This window comes from Strix uralensis, chromosome 4 (genome assembly GCF_047716275.1).
Source record: "Strix uralensis isolate ZFMK-TIS-50842 chromosome 4, bStrUra1, whole genome shotgun sequence".
NCBI classification, from domain to species: Eukaryota; Metazoa; Chordata; class Aves; order Strigiformes; family Strigidae; genus Strix; species Strix uralensis.
Genome location: NC_133975.1, coordinates 132,804,928 through 132,818,986, shown reverse-complemented (window position 1 = coordinate 132,818,986; position 14,059 = coordinate 132,804,928).

The window sequence follows — 14,059 nt, the reverse complement described above, 5'->3', positions numbered from 1 at the left end:
AAACAGTTCATCCCTTTCCCTCTCTTGGTGTGTTGGAGAATATGGTATGAACAGTCCCGGTCCCATTCTTTGAGATGTAAATAGTGGAGACTAACCTCTTTCAAAACAAGGTGGTTTTGGTGCTACTCAGATCGTGTGTGCTTCCCTACAGAAACTGGGGCTGGTGGCCAGTGCAGGATGGCTACAGCCCTCCACCCGTGCCTGCCCTACAGCCGGCAGTTTTCTTCATCTGGGAAGAGGCTCCACTCTTACTCCATCTGTTCCCTTGGTTTGGTGGCACCAATGTGCCAAAGGAAGAGTCTGACAAGAAGCCCCAAGGGAAGGAGCCAGAGCCTGTGGGAGGCGGATGCCATGCCAGCCCTTTGCTGGGGTGACGGTGCCGCAGCGGAGCAGCCCACTGCACAAGAACAAGGCAAGGTAGGGGACGGGGATGCCTCCAGCCCAGGGAATGGCATCAAATCCCCTTGTTAGGGGAGAAAGCTTGACATAAAACACCAGGGTAACGATGACTTGGTAGGTGAGTCATCCCCAAACTGCCAAATATTCACCCACGAGAGGGGATTTAGTGGCCATTACCCAAAGATGGATATCATTCAAATACCGCGTTAATAGGCAGCTTGGCACTGCAGGGCAGTGTGTGGCAATTTGAAAGGAACGAAAAGTAGCCACAGGGGCAAAATTATCTTTGCAGATAAGGAGAGCCAAGCATGCAGGCACTGTAAGCTCAAACTTGAGTTGGTTTGGGAAAATCTGCAAGACTGAGACAAATGTGAATGGAAGGAAGAGACCGATAAAAACTGTAAGTGAAATGCATTAGAGCAGAAGCTGGGCTGGGAGGAGCTGCACCTCGTGAAATCCAACCCCTCTGCACCTGGGGAGATTGCTTTGCTTGCTTTTTCTCAGCTCTTTTAGTCACTGTGCATATGGTAAATTGTAGTGATATTGTTATAAAAGTGTTAAAATTCCCCACCAGGGGCTCAGAATTCAATTGTCTCTCACTCTCGATGAGCCTGTCGATACCTTATGTCTCCATCAAATTGATATGGGAGGCCGGGAAAAGTAGAAACCTCCAAAACAAAACCTGAGATCAGGGCAGCTTGTCTTAAACCAGCTGATGTAAACTCATAATCAACAGTCGTACAGGGTAAGGGCAACTAAATTTAATCCTTTGGGTACTGCAGTATCTTTTTTCTCAACCTCTTACATGCTGGCACCTCAGCCCCAGTGATGACATGTCACAGCTCATGCTCTGAGGCGGTGATAGACCAAGCCATTGGTTCAGCCTGGTCCCCACTTGCTTGGTTCTTCATGGACCTCTCCTCTGAGACCTTGACTTAAGTTTTCGCATGGGAATGGAAAGTTTGAGTTTTCCGATGGCACCTGATAGATTTTATTATTGTTATATAAATTAAATTCACTGGAGGCAGAACAAGTAAGATGGAAAGCACAAAGGAAAGAAGTGGAAAGAAGACTTAAGGAGAAAAGTTTTGTTGGGAGGGACTCTTGATCAGAGAGTGTAGTGGTAGGATGAGGGATAACAGCTTTAAACTGAGAGAGGGGAGATTTAGATGAGATCTAAGGCAGAAATTCTTCCCTGTGAGGGTGGTGAGGCCCTGGCACAGGTTGCCCAGAGAAGCTGTGGCTGCCCCCTCCCTGGAAGGGTTCAAGATGGGGCTTTAGGCAACCTGGGCTAGTGGAAGGTGTCCCTGCCCAGGGCAGGGGGTGGGACTGGATGGGCTTTAAGGTCCCTTCCAACCCAAACCATTCTATTGTTCTATGATTCTATGATTTTTTGCTTTGTGCATTATTTTGCATTATGGATTTTACCGCTAATGTCTAATTAATCCATATACCTCATTCTAAATGAATATTAAAAAAATAGGTATGTATGACTTCAGTCATGGTCTGCTTCAAAATTCTACAAACCTAATCAATTTTATATATTCCTGCATGTTTCAGAGTCATCTTTTGCTATTATTAATTTACTCTGAAGTGTATAAAATCACAGCTTAATCTTGTTTACTGTGTTTAACACGTAGGCTAAATAGTCACATTACCCAGCAGAGAACTCTGATGAACTTGGTAATTTACTGGTTTGGTCGTGAACCTCTCTGGGGCGCAGCTGTACGAGTAACTGAGTATTCAGGTGTCTGGCCAGATTAAATGAAAGACAACTTTTCTTTCTCATAAACCTCAAAAAAAAAAAAAAAAAAGGAAGAACAGAATTGATTAATCAAGTATTTAAGGTTTAATTTTTTCCTAAAGAAAACACTGCCTTCCCCACTTAAACATGTTAAACCTAAATTATATTAAAAAGAAAAAAACAACAAACATTTTTAAATTGAAAATTGAAACAGATACCACTGTAAAAATAAAGCATTTCAATTATTATTTATTTGCTCTTCATTTTATTTCAGTCAGAAGGATCTAACACATTAATTACAATTCCACAGAAGCTATGATTAATCTGAATGAGTTTTCATTCTTTAAATATTTGGCTAACACTGGTTTTTCTCAGCTGTACTTTGCAGCAGTGTTACAATTACTACCAGAAATTAGATGCCTGGCCTGCTAATGCTTGCTTTGCTCTACAGCAGGTGCATGCTCCTTTGACCCAACTAATTACTCTTTAATGAGTGCCTTCTACATGGGGTTAAATCGACTCCTAACGACAACCAAAGGGGAGGGAGGGAGGTGGGTTTTGGTGGTTTTTCCCTCCCAAAGGCGCCAGCTCGCTGTTTGAGTGGCGGGAGCATCGCACAGATGACAGGGACCTGGGCACCACCGTCACCGGGGCTGCACCTGCTGCGTCCTCCACGGACCCGAGGAGCATCGCGGGCGCACGAGCACGGTGCTGCGATTGGCACCGCATGGCCAGGGCATCGCACAGCACCGCGGAGCTGGGGTCGTGCCCCAGATGCCCCATCCCGTGGGGCAGAGGCAGCACACCCAGGGGGTGAGACACAGGCTGTCCCTGCGAGCCTGGGACCGGGAGCTTGTGTGGACCCGAGGGAGCTGCCTGTCTGTGCTGCCGCCAGCTGGACCCATGGTGTGACACCTCCCAAAGACTCCCGCCTCGACCCTCAGCTCACCTGGCAGCTGCTTGGCTAAAACCTGGGCTCAGCTTGAAGCTGGACCAGCATCTCCACCCGGAAAAAGCAGAGCTGCTCCGCAGTCCGGCCTCTGGTTGGGTGTTTTCAAACAAGCCTCAATGATTGACTGAGGAGCTGAGTGAAATTCCCTCTCCTCAAGGAAAAAGAAGGATTGTTTTCCTGCTTCAACAGCTTTACTACTCTTTTTTGTGATTCAGGGGATGCACTTATTAATTAAACACAGGAATGAGCACCAGGTTGCAAGGGGGAGTGGTGAGTGGTGGAGAGGGGGTGTTGGAAGAGGGGTGGGGGTGCTGACAAGGGAGCAGCCGTGCTCTGCTGGGGAGAGCTGCTTTCTTATCTGCTGGGAGCACAGACGCGCGCTGTGCTGGGACAAAGCCGCCTGTTGCAGAGGACAAAGTACAACCCTGCCGGTATCAACATCACTTAACGTCCAACGAAACAAAGGCTCCCCAGAAAAATGAGACAACAAATAAAGGATGCTTTTTCATTTTATTTCATAATCCCAGTCTGGAAGGCTGAGCCCTGCCTTCTCCTCCTTCCAGCCCTCCCTCCAGTGGCCGTGGTCCATGGCTGGGCAGGGATGCTGCTGCCCCACCATACCCAGGCACACCAGCTCATCCCCCTGTGCCGGGCTCACCGTGTTCACGTTGTCCCCCTTTCAGGAAGCCATCAGGTAGAAGGAGCAGGGTCTCTCTCTGTATTTGCCATGTCAGGTCCAGCAAACATACCTTCCAAGTGTGCTGGTTCACGGGAGATGGTGATTGACTAATTTCAATGTTAAACACTTTCCTTCAGAGACATTAGCTCCAAGTTTGGGTCAGAACCTGCATTAATGTTCATCTTGTGATCATTTGCCTCCATAGAAGTAAAATCGCAGAAGCATAGAATGGTTTGGATTGGAAGCAACCTTAAAGATCATCCAGTCCCACCCCCCTGCCACAGGCAGGGACACCTTCCACTAGCCCAGGTTGCCCAAAGCCCCGTCCAACCTGGCCTTGAACCCTTCCAGGGAGGGGGCAGCCACAGCTTCTCTGGGCAACCTGTGCCAGGGCCTCACCACCCTCAAAGGGAAGAATTTCTTCTTATTATAAGAAGGTCCATGTCCTTCTGCTGTTGGTGCCCCCAGAGCTGGACCCAGCACTGCAGGGGAGTCTCACCAGAGCGGAGCAGAGGGGGAGAATCCCCCCCTTGCCCTGCTGCCCACACTGCTCTGGGTGCAGCCCAGCACACGGGTGGCTTTCTGGGCTGCCAGCGCATATTGCTGGCTCACAGTCAGTTTTCCATCCACTACTATTCACAAGCCCTTCTCCTTGGGGCTGCTCTCCAGCCACTCCTCACCCAGCCTGTGTTTGTGCTTGGGATTTCCCTGACCCACGGGCAGGACCTTGCCCTTGGCCTTGTTGAATTCCATGAGGTTTGGAGGTCCCCCCTCTCCAGCCTGTCCAGGTCCCTCTGGATGGCACATCCCTTCCCTCAGTGTGTCCCCGCACCACACAGCTCGGTGTCAGTGGGGAACTTGCTGAGGGTGCCTCGATCCCACTGTCCGTGTCATTAATGATGATTTCAAACAGTCCTGCTCCCATACCCGACCCCTGAGGATGCCACTCGTCACTGCTCTCCACTTGGACATTGAGCTGCTGACCACAACTCTTTGATGATGTAGTTCCCAAAAAATGTATTCTTGGGATCAGTTTGTCAGCGTGGGCATCTTAAAAATAAAGCAAGCGATTCTTCCTTCTAATGTCTGCGACTGGTTATCTTCCAGACCAAGAACTAGGTGTGCACTTCATTCTTTTAATGTTTCGACATTTTTTTTCTCTTTCTTCCCCTCTCTGCTATGTTAGAAACTGGCAGGCATGTTTTTTGTTGTTATAAATATGTTTCCATTAAGAGCCTTGGTTCTAAAGATTCCTCAGGGAAACAATATATCTAAAAAATAATTTTGCCATGGAATACTTGATCTTTGACACAAATACATTTCCCGGACATTAAGGAATAACAGGTGATATGTCATCTTCCCTCTGAATTTCAATTGCAAGTGGCATTTCCTTAGAAGAGAAGAAGGTTAATAGGGCGAGTGTTGTGCTGCTGGAAGGGTTCAGCGTGTGACCTCGGATCTGGAGCAGAGCGAGGCGTCTGCCTTGAATGTCAATGGTTGCAGTCACTGTGCTGCAGCACTTATGTTTCGTTCCCTGAACATACATCTCCTCTGCTCTCAGCCTCGTGTTTCCTTCCGAATTGTGATCTCTAACATCACAAACCAGGGTTTTTTCTGTATTTTTATCCATTGTGTGTTGTCTTTCTCATTTTTTTCAGGAATCCTTCTACCTGAGGGTTTTGCATATTTATTCGTCCAGTGGTTCGGGAGGTGGAGCAGTCGTCAGACCATGATGTCAGCCATAAAAACAGTGACTGAAGAAAAATAATTTTAGCCTCTTAGAGAGCCACAAGCAGGAGCCACAATAGCTAAGCATATATTAGCCAGTGTTAAAGAGTTCAAAAATCAACCCAGCAAGGATATTTGGCATTTTTCATAGATATTTCTGATTCTGTGGAATTAGCAAATCATATTTAATTATATGAGTCTTTTTAGCCTGAAAACAAAAATAAAGCAGGAGTAGCAATTGTGTAAATCTAGAACACTGAAAATGAGTCAAGGGAAATAACAAACCTTGTTTAAAGATGAATTTCTAATGAAATAGGACAAGAAATTAATCCAGTATGACTTGGGTAATAAACACAAGAGCTCCAATTTATACGGAAGAGGGAGCGTAACTTTGCTACAGTCTTTTACAGGAAGTTGTAGGAAAAACTGTCAGTAACAACATTCAGGGCAAATTGTTGATGACAACAGGATTTTTTGTAATGGGCTGGGGAACTGACCCATATAAAGGCATTGTTTAATGCCACAACAAATGGATTTAAGCTGCATTCTACCAGAGCCTTTCCAGGTTCCCAGAGGGTCGCAGGGTCTCATGTCCCAGAGACCTACAGTCTACGTGTTTCAGATTTCTTCCTCTTCTGTGTTGGCTCTTTGCTATAATTCTGGTTTCTCCCTACACCATCACTGTATTTTCCTATCCAAGCTGCATTGCTTCTCCTCTGGGTTACCCTCTCTGTCATCCCATGGTGTTCTTGTTAATTTTGAGCATAGTCCAAGTATACCTGAACTTGCCCCTTTTTGCTGGTGACAGTACCCAGCAAGAGGGTGATGCAAGGACTGCTGGCCTACAGATATTGTCACTGAGAACTTCTAATTAAAATAGCTGCTAAAAATCCGCTAATAAAATGTGATTTAGGATGGCATTTTTTTTCCAAATAACATAGTGAGCTTAATAACTACCTTACAAATAAATGTAAATGTAAATAAAAAGGATGTTGTAATAAGGAGCCTGGATACTCGTGACTGTTGCAATAGTGAAAGTTGCCACCGTGGTGAAAATAAATTACATTTATGTGTTGTTTGTGAGTAGGCCATTCGGTACAGAATAATAGGTAGAGAGAAAAAGCTTTTACAATTCTATTAGTTGTAATGGATTTGTAGGTTCAAACATACCATTTATCATCTGAGTTCCACCCAAAATGAAAAGCAATACATAGAGCTAATTAAATACCAGTGCCAGTAATTAACTATTCCCCAGATGTGTATATTTCCCTGAGATGAAAGAGTGGATGCCATTCAGTGTGCAACTTCACAGCAACGCGGCATCGTGCAGGAGAATTGCTGGGGGAACCGGGGCCTGTGTGCCAGCGCTGCCGCCGGCCGAGAGCCCGGGTGTTAGTGTCTCGGCTTCGCGAGGCAGCGGAGGGTCATCCCGGTACATGGCATGGCTTGTTCTGCCTTGGGTGTGTGGCACTGATTAATCATCTTACCCCTGGTTCATACTGCAAACGCTTTCCAAGCATCAAAGCTCCTGTCTCTGGGCTGTATCAGAAGTCTCAGCGCTTTATAGGCTCACGCAAGTATCAGTGCAGAATTAAAGCTGGTGCCTTGATTCTCTTGAGACTGTGTGCTGGATGGATTAAACACACCTTTCAAATACTCTTCTGAAGCTTCAAGCCAGGGGAAAAAAAAGCAGCTTGAATCTCTAACAACTGTGCCTTTATTTATCAGTTGGAATAAAGCTGATGCATTATGCATTTTAGGGATGCATTAATGTTCATGCTCCTTGAGAAAAGGGAAGATTTCTCACTCTTCCTGGTGCACCTGTGGGGCAGCCAGCAGGCAGGTATCTGTGTTAAAAGGCCGTCTGATGGGAGCAGAGGTACGACCAAGAAAACCTCAAGACCAGGCATCTGGCACGGTGCAGCCATGCATGCGGATCGGCAAGAGCCTCAGACACCTCCCAGGTTGGTGGCCAAGGCCCACGCTGTCCTGGCCCAGGGCAGCGCGGTTATCCAGGCAGGCGCTGGGTTTGCTGTTGCTGCTGTTTGCCCAGCAGTGCCAGACTTTCAGGGAAGAGGAGGTCTCTAGCTGTATTTACTATAAGAGCTACAGTATATGGTGACGATGCAGGTTAGAAATCATCAGTAGTAGGTCCAGGCAAGCAGAAGATGCAGCCAGGTGTGTACAGCATAAGGACACTGGAAATAAAGGCTGCGTTGATATAATCCAACCCTTTGGTCCCTGTGCCAAAACACCTGGGTGAGCTCAGGCGTGGATTAGCCTCATTCCAGGGTTATTGGAGAAAACGTGCATCAGAGAAAGCCCCTTGAGAGCCGCCACAGCGCCGTTCCCACAGCAGCCACGCGGCCCTGCCCGTCTGGCCCCAGCCCATGGGCCTCACGCATCTGCGGCTGCTCCATGTGGAAAACCCTCTCCAGCCCCTGCCCTCAGCTCAGCGATGGCTCCTGCCACCCCAGTGCGCTTGGGGACATCCACTGTGTACGTGCTGGGAGCAGCAGCCCGGCACAGGAGGGTCAGAGCTCACCTCCCGGCTCCGGCCACCCCTCTGCACCCTGGGTGACCTGGAAGGGGAGTGCTGGCCCCTTTCCTGATCTCCCACCCGGCTCTCTTCCCTGTGGCCCTCTCTCACAAGCATCTGTGGGTTCACACCATTGCCGGTGTGGACCTGGCCCCGCTCAGAGAGTGGCTCTTTTGAATGAGGACACTATCAGGTCTGACGTAATTGATCCCCATCAGTCTTAGAGTGGGTCTAAAATCTAAGAACGAGAAAGCTCATTTCTGATTTGTGCATAAATCCGTGAGTAATATCCATTCCGTTCTTCCGTCCGTGCCCCTTTCCCTCTTCACGTGAGCAGCTGAACAGCAAGGCTGTATGAGAATTAATGGCAGTCAGAAGACTAGACCTGCTCTGAGTTTATTATTCTATTATTATTCTTCTATTCTATGTATTATTCTATATTATTTTAGCATCCTCAGCTGCAGCTCCTTCGCAGGGGCTCTGCCCCCTGAGCCTGATGTGCCGACACACCTCTCACCTTTGCCAGCGGTGACCCGCCAGCAGCCACACTGGCAGGAGTCCCCTCCCTCCCCTGAACTGCGAAGCCACATCGCTTTCTTCCCAGCCAAGAAAACTCCATCCTCAGCGCCCCGCTGTGACTGCAAAGCGTGGGAGGGTATGGACGGCGGCCGGGGCAGCGCTCCCTCCCTGGGCCCTCCGCCATGCCTTGGTTGCCTCCTGACCTGAACAGCCCTTTCAAATGTGAGGGCTGTAACTGAAGTGAGCAATATTTTTTAATTACTGAGATACTGAGAAAAATCCTTTCCGCATTATGGATTTTAAAGTAAACTCTTTCTGATTATCCTTTACTTCCAGAAACCCACAAGTGAGATATGGGACAGAGACTGTCTCTCAGTGCTCACTTCCCAGCCTCTCTACTTTTCCTCAAACTCAAGCATAAACCCTTTCCCCACAGTTTTGGCCCTTGGGAGAGAGACGTTTTAACCTATGCTATGTAGGGGACTACTTTTTGAAACTACCTGGAAACTCCAAACTACTGTTGAATACAAATAACCAGCTTTTAAATGCATCTTTGTAATCTTGGTTCCCTGCATTGTGTTCGCTTTTATTTTATTTTCACATACTCTGAAAGGGTTGGTTTTGAATGGTGAATGCTTAAATGGGCTGGAGCACTGTTCGAAAGGAGATGCGACAAATAGCTTTAAGTGCTCTCTTTAAAAGGGAAATAACAATTATCCCTATCTGAAGGAAAATAATATATAAAAGTGATGCAAACTCTTTCCAATGGTTATAATATAAAAAATCATAATGGGATAAAAATAAAGTGCTTACATTTAAACAATTAGCTCAATAAAAATATTTTTATGGTAAGATCCTACAGAGAGGTGCACAATCTGCCAGAAGCAATTTTATTATGGTTAAAAGGCATCCGGGGGGTGGGAGTGAGGTGCCCAAAAGCAGGTGTCAATGGCATGGTAAAGCCCCACAGCACCTGCAGTGCCACCCACCGCCCTTCATAGGGCAGGGACCCCCCAGGGCTCTGCCAGATCTCCCGGCCCCACACCCTGGGTGCCCTGGGATCTCCAAAGAGAATGAGATGCCTCCATGGACACATGGAGCGGTTCCTTTGTGTTTTAAAGGAAACTATTAAAAAGTGTAGGAGAACCTGGCAGCATCCTCCTTGTTCTTGTTCCAGGTCGGGAAGTGCCCTCAGAGATCTCTTTACAGGTTTTGGTGAAGAGAGGTGCCTCTCAGAGTCCTGCAACCTCCTGCCTGAGCTCTCCTGGGGACCCTGCCCTGAACGAGCTGGGCGCAGCGGTTCTGGGGTTGGATGTGCAGGGAAGGTCTCGGTGCTGCCTGGACCGATGGAGAGCGAAGGCCTGCGAAGGCACTGGGATGCAGGTGGAGAACGTTCCAAGGTTTCCAAGGGCAGACGGTGTCTTCTAGTAGAACTATGGATCAGTTATCACGTTGCTGATGCTGATTCACCCGGTCACCTCAGGGCCTCTGGCAGACTCCCTGGTTAGCAAAGCCTGCATCATTTACCTATTCTCTTGCCGGGTTTTCTGATGTCCACGGCTGTGGCTTGACAATCTGGAGCTGGCCTGCCAAGCACAGAATAACATTTCAGATTTATAAATGTGGAGGGCTGCACACACCATGCAAGAATTTTCAGGGAGAAGGTGATTCATTGTTATAAATCACAGGCAGAAGACACATAATCATTTGTTATTAAACGAACAGAGAATAAATCAAACACTGAATGTAACTCTAAGAAACACTACAGAAATGATGGGGCGGGTAATGGGAAAAACAGGCAATCTGGCAGGAACTGAGGCTCTGTGGGACAAACACCACACCGGCTTGCTGGACTGTGGTTTGACAGTAACAAGGATGATGACTAGCTCTGTGTTGACGTGGCGGGGAAAGTTTTCTGTGTTTACATGCCATGACCTGTATTATTGATTCCAAAGATGCAGCTGGTTGGGGTGAGAGTGCAAGTACCAGGGAGAGCAGCTTACGGGAAGATGAGGAGGAAGTTCTGTATCTTCTATTACTGAATCAATCACAATTTATGGAAACTGAAATTAATAGTAAACTATACCTGGTGCTAGAATGGCTGTGTGAGAGCAAGGGCTGGATCCTCATCAACACCACCCGGCAGCCAGCTGCCTCTGGCACCCTGTGAGTGACTTCTTTCCTCCAGACAATGCTCCCGTTGAAGCCCATCCCCGGTTTATGCCGGGTTGCAGGTGCAGTGGTGGGAATGGTGTGTTCTCATGAGGCAGGAGGCACATGGAGATCCGTTCCTGTGGAAATGGACTTCTTGATAGTGAATACAAAGAAAAAAAAGAGCAATGGATTAGCTTTTCTGCTGCCTGCCAAAGCAGTAGGAGCACTTCCAAAGGGGCACATAACTGGTGTGACAGTGCCTCCCACGGCAGCTCACCATGCCCGGCTCTGGTCCCACGGGAAGCTGCTCTCGGAAGCAGCTCTTCTGGGCTCCGTGGAACAACAGACCTGCAGTGCCAGCTCCACTCCAGAAACAATGCTGACTTTAGGGAAACTTCCCGGAAAACTGTCACCCCAGCAATGCACTCCCTTTTCTCTTCCCTGTCCCCATCACTGCTGCCTTGGAAGGTTTGTGATGGAGTTCCTGATTTCCCAGCTTTGCTCATTTCAGCCTCGCTTGCCTGAGCACTGGGGAATGTTTTGCCCAGTGCTGGAAGCCCCTGCAGCCACCATGGGCAGTGGGAGGGTGTCTCCATGCCTTGTCACCTCTGCTCCCGCCCTGGGGAGGAGATGCACCCACCCCGGGCAGCCAGCACTGACCATGACGATGGACCCCCAAGTTCATGTTGACCAGCACTGCTGTGCACAGCACTGACCCAGAGTCATGGCTTCTTCTTCACAAAGAAATCCGGATTTCCTCCCTGCACCTGCACATCCTGGCAGAGGTGGAGCATCTGGTTCCTCTTCCTGCTGGACCACATCTCTGCTGTTGTAAATAGGGACTAACCAACGCTTGCTACCTTTCTAGTGGACAGAGATGGGTTTGCAAATGGTAAATTGATGCTAGAATTTACATTGAATTTTTGCATAAGAAGAAGAAAAAAATTAGGACTGCAGAAAAAAAATGCAGTCCAATTCTGATGTGCCATCCAGGTTGCACAGATCATCTCCCTTCCTGGCTTGCAGAAACCTGATGATTTACTTTTTGACTTCATCCTATTGTTGGAAGTGTTATCTTAAAATGTTTTTGCAAGGAACGATCCTTAATGTAAAGTTCAGACCAATGGCAAATGCGCATTTTGCTCGCAGCAATGACCATGCTGGCAGAGCTTCATTCCCGGCCCAGCGAACGTCCTATGAGGTATCTGTGCCTCCACATGCTGTGTAATTAATTAGGGAGTGTCATAGCCACTGCCAGGAGAGTGATGAGCTCCTGTTTTACTGGTCCACATCTGTGTTAAGGTGTTAGGTATAAACGGGAGCTGGATGTGTTCCTATCCCATAATAAGGCATACTGCAGGATCTTTAATTTATCTGCATAAAGCTTTGATATATTATGCTACATCAAATCTAAAATCTCATTAATCAGTTACAAATCATTATGATTGAAGCTCATCAGTGGTCTAAAGATCGTTCCAAGCTGCTTGTTGGGTACAAGTGAGGTGGAATAGAGTTATAAGTGCCAAAATCTACATTTGCATCATTCTGGTATTGATTACTTGTGCAGAAGGAGTCATTTAGCCACCCAAGAATCAGCTGCAAAGACAGAAAGTGGTCGAAGCAGGAAAACTGCTGAGAAGGCACAAAGGATGAAGTACGGAGGGACAGCTCATACCCATGTTGTAAAGAAATTGAGACAGTTTTTGCTGGACGAAGCTCAAAGGCTGTGTCCGCACTGTCCGTTTTGGTGGTCCCAGAGGCACAAGATCACCCCCCATGGCACCACATCACCCTACCCCTGTGTGCCGGGGGAAGGGGAGGGCTGCTCCCGGGCACAGCACTGCAGCCAAGCACCGCAGGTTTCTTATTTAGCTTAAGCCTGGGAAGAAAAAAAAATTCACTTTGAGATCAACCGCTGTTTCTGGTTGTTGTTTTGCCGGTTTGATTTGTTTTGTTTTGGGTTTTTTTCCCATTTGTGGATCTTCTGAGATCTAAAGGGAGGCGGCAGAATACAGATATAAGAAATGACAAGCTGTCTTCAGGACAAGATTGCTGCCACCTTAATAGACCCTCAGAGCAAAGGACTAAATAGAGGAAGATAAATCCAGAAGGCTATACAATGCCTTTAGAAATATTTTTTATTTCTCGTATTTATAATGTTTTCTCACAATGCAATACTAGAAAGCTATTAAATACAAGCGTGAAGTTCATCACTTGTATAAACTTCCAAGAAAATGTTTTCCTTCCAGTCTGATAATAAATGTCCATGTGCACATGAAATGTATTTAAATTTAAATAACATTTCCAATCCAAGATGTAATGCCAGAAATGACACTCTGAAAAGTTACAGTATGAGAGTCTATGCAAAAATCATATTCAGAATAAAAAAAAAAGATAATATTGTAAAGCAGCCACTGTTCAGAGAAAGGTGGCTTATGTGAACTTTTGTAACACTTAAAATTTGGAAAAAAAAGCAGTTTGGGCAGGGCATCAGAAAGAAAGGTTTTTGATGCCAGTGTGGCCAGTGCAGCACCCTGCTGTTGAGGGAAAAGGGCAGCGCTTCTCTCGGGGCCCCTCGGAGGCAGCTCAGCTCCTGGTGACAGGGTTTCAGCTCTGGCAGGGTGGGTAACAGCGGGGAGGGGAGGCAGCGCGGCGTCTCCGGGGGTGCTGGGACCCACGGGTGCTCTGCTCAGACCCCCTCATCGGGGCAGGGTGACACCTGCGTCCCCTCTGCCGTGGGCGAGGTAGGGCTGGTAAGGATGCCCACCCCGCTTTGGTTGCCATCAGCACCGTAAAGCGCCATGGCACAAGCTGCAGTCCGGCTCCATGACCATGGACACCCCCTCTCCTGCAAGGGAGGACGTGGGGGTCCCTCACCCCGCACAGCAGGTCCCCTCCCTGCCCGGGCAGAGTCCAGAGGTCAGGCTCCCTGGCAAAACTCGTACTTTGCTGGAAAAACCTCCGTGCCTGATACGCAGCTTTTTGACACTGTCTCCCCACCCCTGGAAAAGCTTTTCTGCGCTTACGTCCAAGACCCCTTTCTCCTTGTGTTACGGCAGCTCTCAAATAAACAACAAACCATCAAAAATAAAAAAATTAATTATTAACACAATTAACTAGCTCTCCGTAAATTACAGGTTCGAATGTCTGTGAGAGGAGAACAGAACAACTTCCTAGGGTTTAACAGCAACCCAAAACGCTCTATCACTCACCTGACAAGTGAGGGCTCTCAACCTCGAGGACCTGCTCAGGGCAGCGTCCAGACCCAAGGCACCTCGAGGAGTTTCCTTGGGCAGCGTCCTGACCCAAGGGGAGAGTCCTCGACCGCAGCTGCTGCTCCAGGGG